Source organism: Octopus sinensis, linkage group LG17, assembly GCF_006345805.1.
Source record: "Octopus sinensis linkage group LG17, ASM634580v1, whole genome shotgun sequence".
Classification (NCBI taxonomy): Eukaryota; Metazoa; Mollusca; class Cephalopoda; order Octopoda; family Octopodidae; genus Octopus; species Octopus sinensis.
In genome coordinates this window covers 25819260-25828159 of record NC_043013.1, presented here as the reverse complement: position 1 = coordinate 25828159, position 8900 = coordinate 25819260, and positions in this window count along the sequence as shown.

Genomic DNA, 8900 nt, shown 5'->3' with positions numbered 1-8900 from the left:
TCAGGTAGCCGACGTGTAAAACCAATTAAAGCAAACATTAATACGGAGTATATAATTTTAGAAACATAATTATAAAGTTATAGTAAGGGCAATTACCAGAGGCAATGCCACACGCTGGAAGAAGACGCCAAGTGGCTCTAAACTACTTTATCACATATACACACACTCACCGAAAGCGAGGGAAAGAAATAATTTTATAATAATTTATAAAATTATATACTAAATATATATATATATATATATATATATTATATATATATATATATATATATATATATATGTATATATATATATACATATATATATGTATATACTAAATATATATATATATATATATATATATATATATATATATACTAAATATATATATATATACTAATATATATATATTATATATATATATATATATATATATATATACTAAATATATATATATATATGTCCTTTTCTGTGGAGGAGCGTAGGCTCGAAATGTAAAAGACTTTTTCAATTCCTGAGCGTTATACTAAAACATCTGTTTATTTTCTAAACCACCTGTCTTCGTCTTTTGGTTTTTTTTTCGTGAACTCTTCCTATATATATATATACTGTTGCGTCTGGGGAGAGTCCTCTTTTAGTGCTTCACGATTTAACACACTCACCGGTAAATTTCCATTCATTTCCTTCTTTATTTTTCTAAAATTTTCGTTATGTCTCGCAACGTTTTCAATAGTTTTAACTCTGTCCGTTATTCACTCTGCATTCTTTTTGCTTGTTTGTGCGCATGTGTGTGTGGGTCAGTGTATGTAGGAATGCATGGATGTGTGCGTATGCATCTATGTGTGTGTGTGTATGTACATATGTGTATATGTATGTGTGTACATTTGTATGTATGTATTCTGCATAGCCATGAGTTTGCGTGTCCGTGTTTGTGTTTTATGTGTGTGTGTGTGTGTGTGTGTATACCTCTGTCTCCTTGTGTGTGCATTTCTGAGTGTGTGTGTGCGCGCGCGTTGTGTGTGTGCGCGCGTTGTGTGTGTGTTTTGCAACTATGTACCGTGTTTGTATGTATGGATGTTACAGGGCCCAATGTAATCGACAAACTCCTTGTCTCCCCTACCCAAATTGTTGACCCTGTGTCTCAATCAGAAGCCATTGTTATTTGCTCATCTGATATTTTGTGAAGAAACTTTAGGGAGAATGTTGGCCATCCCGCCTAACTAGTGCCATGGCATCATTCGAAGGCTACAACAATGCGAGGAAGTGCACTGTACCCAGCGATGTTTAACAACGTCCGATAGACTGTTCTCTGCCGTAATTTTGTGAACAACAACGTCATGTTACAAAGGACTAGTCACTGCTTCATTGCATTTACAATGACGATATTAACAAGGGATTTTCTATGCAAGAAAAGCAGAACAATTATTCCAGGGGTCTTCTTTTGTCGCAGATGTATACATCTATGACGGATATAAACTGCCAAAAGACAATCATTTTTAATACAGGTTTCAGCACAGTTTCCGTCTATCGAATTCCATTCACTATTCACCGAGCAACCAGAGCATTTGCTTATGGTACTGCGGAATAAGTCGAACCCAGAACCAAGAGGTTGCCACGCGAACTTCTTGTCCACGAGGCCATATCTGCGCCCAAAATATTGATTTTATTATTTCATAGTGACAAGTCGGCGAGCTGGCAGAATCGTTAGCACGCTGGACGAAATGCTTAGCGGCATTTCGTCCGTCTTAAAGACGTTCTGAGTTCTAATTCCACCGAGGTCGACTTTGCCTTTCATCCTTCCGGAGTCGAAAAATTAAGTACCCGTAAAACACAGGGGTCGATGTAATTGATTAGTCCCATCCCACGAAATTTCAGACCTTGTGAATATAGTAGAAACGCAACGAGCTGACAGAGAAGTTTTCGCGTCGCACAAAACGCTTAGCGTCGTTTCGTTCGTCTTCATGCTCTGAGCTCAAATTTCGCCGAGATCGACATTGCCTTTTATTCTTTTGAGAGCGATAAATTAAACACCAATTAAGAACTGAGATCGATGTGATCGACTAGCCCCCTCCCCTCAAATTTCAGGCCTTGTGCCTATTATTAGTAGAAAGGATTATTTTACCAAGACAGAGACGGCTAGATGGCAGAATTGTCGACATGCCGGACAAAATGCTTAACGGTATTTTTTGTCCGTCTTTACGTTCTGATCTCAAATTCCGTTCAGGTCGACCTTACCTTTCATACTCCCGGGGTCTATAAAACAAGTACCAGTCTTGTACTAGAGTCGATGTAATCAGCTCCCCTCGTTTCCCACTCAAAAATTGCTGGGTCTGTGCCAGAAATTAGAAAGAATTATTTTACCGAGACTAAACATATTCTAAGCGTTGAAATATGTAATAAACATCAAATCTATTTTCCCATATCGGACTCTTGCTAATTTTGCTGGAGAACGCTGCATTATTTTTAAAGCTCGTTTGGGATTTGTTTTGTGTTTGCTTTTTGTCTGGTTCATTTTATTTTTCGTGGGAAGATAAGTAGATTGGGTGATAACTAGATCGATACATACTCTTATACATGTGTATACGTTCACACACACACATACCTATGCATACATTCATACATACACAATCATACGCGTATGCATGCATATGTACATGCACACACACATATGTATATATACACACATATTTATATATATATATATATATATATATATACGTACATACACACAGACATATATGCGTACATACATGCACATACATATATACGTACGTACACATACAAAAACATACATACATACAAACATAGAAACATACATACATACATACATACATACATACATACATATATACATACATACATACATGCATGCATACATACATACATACATACATACATACATACATACATACATACATACATACATACATACATAATACATACATACAAGCATACATACATACATGCAAACAAACGTACGTATGTACTTTGGTATTAAAAAATATATTAAGTAGAAACAAACAGTAGGATGTATAATATTACAAACAGAAGAGAATCTACCGCAGGTAAAAGTGTAAGAAAGAAAGGAAAGTAACAAAAGAAAAAAGTATGAAAATTAACAAAAACAAAAAAAAAGAAAGAAGAAAGACATGACAAAGCGAGAAGAGTGTAATTGGGTTTAAATGTGAAGCTTATAAAGAAGAGAAGATGACAGCGAATGAACGGTGTTCTATTTTTATACGTTATTCTGTAACTTTTCAACTGATTCGATGGAAATTTTTTGAAAACGAGATTCGAGATGCTAAAAGCATCATGGTGATCATTTCGTTTCAATAGAAAGACACATTCCTGTATTTTTCCCCCCATTCAGTTGCGGTGTCTATAATAAACGTCTTTCAAATGATGGAAAGATACACGACTATTTTTCGTACAGTTGTTGCGGTCGGATTTCGCTTATTTCATAAATTGGATTCAAAAATATGCCATGAACGTTTTTCATTCTTATGCACTTTTTACTTATCTCAGTATATTAGACTGCGGCATTTCTGGAGCACTGCCTTAAAGGGTTTAGTCAAATAAATGGACTCTAGAACGTATTTATAAATCTGGTACATATTTCTATAGGCTCGCTAAGTCACGGGAATGGTTAGCGATATATTGTCAGTCTTTATGTTCTGAGTTCGAATTCCGCTGAGATTGATTTGCCCTTCATCCTTTCGGGGTCGATAAAATATGTAGAAGTCGAGCATTGGTATCGATGTAACCGACTTACCCCTCCCCCAAAACTGCCGGCCTGGTGCCAAAATTTGAAACCAATTAGCGATTTGTTTCACATTCTCTTACCTCTACAGGTATTAGAGATAAACAGTCGAGCTGGCAGAAGCGTTAGCACGCCGGGCGAAATGCCTTGCGGTATTTCGTCTGCCGCTACGTTCTGAGTTCAAATTCCGCCGAGGTCGACTTTGCCTTTCATCATTTCAAGGTCGAGTAAATAAGTACCAGTTACGCACTGGGATCGATATAATCGACTTAATCCGTTTGTCTGTCTTTGTTTGTCCCCTCTGTGTTTAGCCCCTTGTGGGTTGTAAAGAAATAGGTATTTCACCCGTCACTACGTTCTGAGTTCAAATTCCGCCGAGGTCGATTTTGCTTTTCATCCTTTCGGGATCGATAAATTAAGTACCAGTTGCGTACTGGGATCGATCTAATCGACTGGCCCCCTCCCAAAAAATTTCGAGCCTTGTGTCTAGAGTAGAAAAGAATCGTTAGCATGCTGGTTGAAATGCTTAGCGGTATTTCACCCGTCGCTACGTTCTGAGTTCAAATTCCGCCGAAGCCGATTTTGTGTTTCATGCTTTCGAGGTCGATAAAATAAATACCAGTATAACACTGGGGTCAATGTAATTGACTCATCCCCTTCTCCAAAACTGCTGCCCTTGTGGTAAAATTTGAAACCATATGATTGGTAAAAGGTTAGCTTTAATGTGGACTTTAATAAACTAATGCAATTTTCAGTTAGAACCGTGTTTCTTTTTTTTTTTTTTTTGCCTATGGACCCTTTAGATTCCAGTTTTACTCTCCTGGAGCGCCACAAGGATATATTCTTTTATTCTTTATTTGTTTCAGTCATCTGACTGCAGTTATGCTGGAGCACAGCCTTTTGTAGAACAAATCGACCCCAGGATTTATTTGTAAGCCTAGTACTTATTCTATCGATCTCTCTTTGTCGAACCGCTAAGTTACGGACACGTAAACCACATAAACACACCAACATCGGTTGTCAAGCGATGGTGGGGAGACAAACACAGACACGCAAATACATTCATATATATATATACATACATATATATATATATATATATATATATATATATATATATATATATATATATAATTTCAACAATTGAGGGTAAAATTAATTAATTAATTAATCAATTTCACCAAGTATTCAGTATGCAAAGGGACCATTTAAGGCAAATTCAAATTATTACATTATATAAAAGGGCTTAGTAAAATAAATTACTTTGCCGCATACTGAACTCGTTAGAAATAGCAGCTAAAAAAACTATTTCTAACACTTAAAGAAAACCTCTCTCATATAGTGCTTGCTCAATTCAACCCAAGAAAGTATGAGGGTAGAGACATTAAAAAATCAATGCAAAGGTTATTTGAGTACGTACGTTTCAAGATTAGCCAAGTTCGACCCTTCTCTCATCAGCTCAGAATGCCCTTGTTTGAGTTTGAAAACACTGAAAATGGGAGCATACCCTTTCGGCTTGTTATCGCTTCTGAAGATCTGTTCCCAACTAACAGTGCTAGCTAACTCAAATATGCAAGAGAAAAATTTCTGTTCTCCCCTTTCCACCAGCGTGGGCTAAAATCAGCAAACACTATCCTTTTTTTCGGTAAAATCCAAGACAATTAAGTAGAGAGAGATGAATTATAATTTCAACAATGAGGGTAAAATTAATTAATTAATTAATCAATTTCACCAAGTATTCAGTATGCAAAGGGACCATTTAAGGCAAATTCAAATTATTACATTATATAAAAGGGCTTAGTAAAATAAATTACTTTGCCGCATACTGAACTCGTAGAAATAGCAGCTCTAAAAAAACTATTTCTAACACTTAAAGAAAACCTCTCTCATATAGTGCTTGCTCAATTCACCCCAAGAAAGTATGAGGGTAGAGAGACATTAAAAAATCAAATGCAAAGGTTATTTGAGTACGTACGTTTCAAGATTAGCCAAGTTCGACCCTTCTCTCATCAGCTCAGAATGCCCTTGTTTGAGTTTGAAAACACTGAAAATGGGAGCATACCCTTTCGGCTTGTTATCGCTTCTGAAGATCTGTTCCCAACTAACAGTGCTAGCTAACTCAAATATGCAAGAGAAAAATTTCTGTTCTCCCCTTTCCACCAGCGTGGGCTAAAATCAGCAAACACTATCCTTTTTTTCGGTAAAATCCAAGACAATTAAGTAGAGAGAGATGAATTATAATTTCAACAATTGAGGGTAAAATTAATTAATTAATTAATCAATTTCACCAAGTATTCAGTATGCAAAGGGACCATTTAAGGCAAATTCAAATTATTACATTATATAAAAGGGCTTAGTAAAATAAATTACTTTGCCGCATACTGAACTCGTTAGAAATAGCAGCTAAAAAAACTATTTCTAACACTTAAAGAAAACCTCTCTCATATAGTGCTTGCTCAATTCAACCAAGAAAGTATGAGGGTAGAGACATTAAAAAATCAAATGCAAAGGTTATTTGAGTACGTACGTTCAAGATTAGCCAAGTTCGACCTTCTCTCATCAGCTCAGAATGCCCTTGTTTGAGTTTGAAAACACTGAAAATGGGAGCATACCCTTTCGGCTTGTTATCGCTTCTGAAGATCTGTTCCCAACTAACAGTGCTAGCTAACTCAAATATGCAAGAGAGAAAATTTCTGTTCTCCCCTTTCCACCAGCGTGGGCTAAAATCAGCAAACACTATCTTTTTTTCGGTAAAATCCAAGACAATTAAGTAGAGAGAGATGAATTATAATTTCAACAATTGAGGGTAAAATTAATAATTAATTAATCAATTTCACCAAGTATTCAGTATGCAAAGGGACCATTTAAGGCAAATTCAAATTATTACATTATATAAAAGGGCTTAGTAAAATAAATTACTTTGCCGCATACTGAACTCGTTAGAAATAGCAGCTAAAAAAACTATTTCTAACACTTAAAGAAAACCTCTCTCATATAGTGCTTGCTCAATTCAACCCAAGAAAGTATGAGGGTAGAGACATTAAAAAATCAAATGCAAAGGTTATTTGAGTACGTACGTTTCAAGATTAGCCAAGTTCGACCCTTCTCTCATCAGCTCAGAATGCCCTTGTTTGAGTTTGAAAACACTGAAAATGGGAGCATACCCTTTCGGCTTGTTATCGCTTCTGAAGATCTGTTCCCAACTAACAGTGCTAGCTAACTCAAATATGCAAGAGAAAAATTTCTGTTCTCCCCTTTCCACCAGCGTGGGCTAAAATCAGCAAACACTATCCTTTTTTTCGGTAAAATCCAAGACAATTAAGTAGAGAGAGATGAATTATAATTTCAACAATTGAGGGTAAAATTAATTAATTAATCAATTTCACCAAGTATTCAGTATGCAAAGGGACCATTTAAGGCAAATTCAAATTATTACATTATATAAAAGGGCTTAGTAAAATAAATTACTTTGCCGCATACTGAACTCGTTAGAAATAGCAGCTAAAAAACTATTTCTAACACAGATCTTCAGAAGCGATAACAAGCCGAAAGGGTATGCTCCCATTTTCAGTGTTTTCAAACTCAAACAAGGGCATTCTGAGCTGATGAGAGAAGGGTCGAACTTGGCTAATCTTGAAACGTACGTACTCAAATAACCTTTGCATTTGATTTTTTAATGTCTCTACCCTCATACTTTCTTGGGTTGAATTGAGCAAGCACTATATGAGAGAGGTTTTCTTTAAGTGTTAGAAATAGTTTTTTTAGCTGCTATTCTAACGAGTTCAGTATGCGGCAAAGTAATTTATTTTACTAAGCCCTTTTATATAATGTAATAATTTGAATTTGCCTTAAATGGTCCCTTTGCATACTGAATACTTGGTGAAATTGATTAATAATTAATTAATTTTACCCTCAATTGTTGAAATTATAATTCATCTCTCTCTACTTAATTGTCTTGGATTTTACCGAAAAAAAGGATAGTGTTTGCTGATTTTAGCCCACGCTGGTGGAAAGGGGAGAACAGAAATTTTTCTCTTGCATATTTGAGTTAGCTAGCACTGTTAGTTGGGAACAGATCTTCAGAAGCGATAACAAGCCGAAAGGGTATGCTCCCATTTTCAGTGTTTTCAAACTCAAACAAGGGCATTCTGAGCTGATGAGAGAAGGGTCGAACTTGGCTAATCTTGAAACGTACGTACTCAAATAACCTTTGCATTTGATTTTTTAATGTCTCTACCCTCATACTTTCTTGGGTTGAATTGAGCAAGCACTATATGAGAGAGGTTTTCTTTAAGTGTTAGAATAGTTTTTTTAGCTGCTATTTCTAACGAGTTCAGTATGCGGCAAAGTATTTATTTTACTAAGCCCTTTTATATAATGTAATAATTTGAATTTGCCTTAAATGGTCCCTTTGCATACTGAATACTTGGTGAAATTGATTAATTAATTAATTAATTTTACCCTCAATTGTTGAAATTATAATTCATCTCTCTCTACTTAATTGTCTTGGATTTTACCGAAAAAAAGGATAGTGTTTGCTGATTTTAGCCCACGCTGGTGGAAAGGGGAGAACAGAAATTTTTCTCTTGCATATTTGAGTTAGCTAGCACTGTTAGTTGGGAACAGATCTTCAGAAGCGATAACAAGCCGAAAGGGTATGCTCCCATTTTCAGTGTTTTCAAACTCAAACAAGGGCATTCTGAGCTGATGAGAGAAGGGTCGAACTTGGCTAATCTTGAAACGTACGTACTCAAATAACCTTTGCATTTGATTTTTTAATGTCTCTACCCTCATACTTTCTTGGGTTGAATTGAGCAAGCACTATATGAGAGAGGTTTTCTTTAAGTGTTAGAAATAGTTTTTTTAGCTGCTATTTCTAACGAGTTCAGTATGCGGCAAAGTAATTTATTTTACTAAGCCCTTTTATATAATGTAATAATTTGAATTTGCCTTAAATGGTCCCTTTGCATACTGAATACTTGGTGAAATTGATTAATTAATTAATTAATTTTACCCTCAATTGTTGAAATTATAATTCATCTCTCTCTACTTAATTGTCTTGGATTTTACCGAAAAAAAGGATAGTGTTTGCTGATTTTAGCCCACGCTGGTGGAAAGGGGAGAACAGATTTTTCTCTTGCATATTGAGTTAGCTAGCACT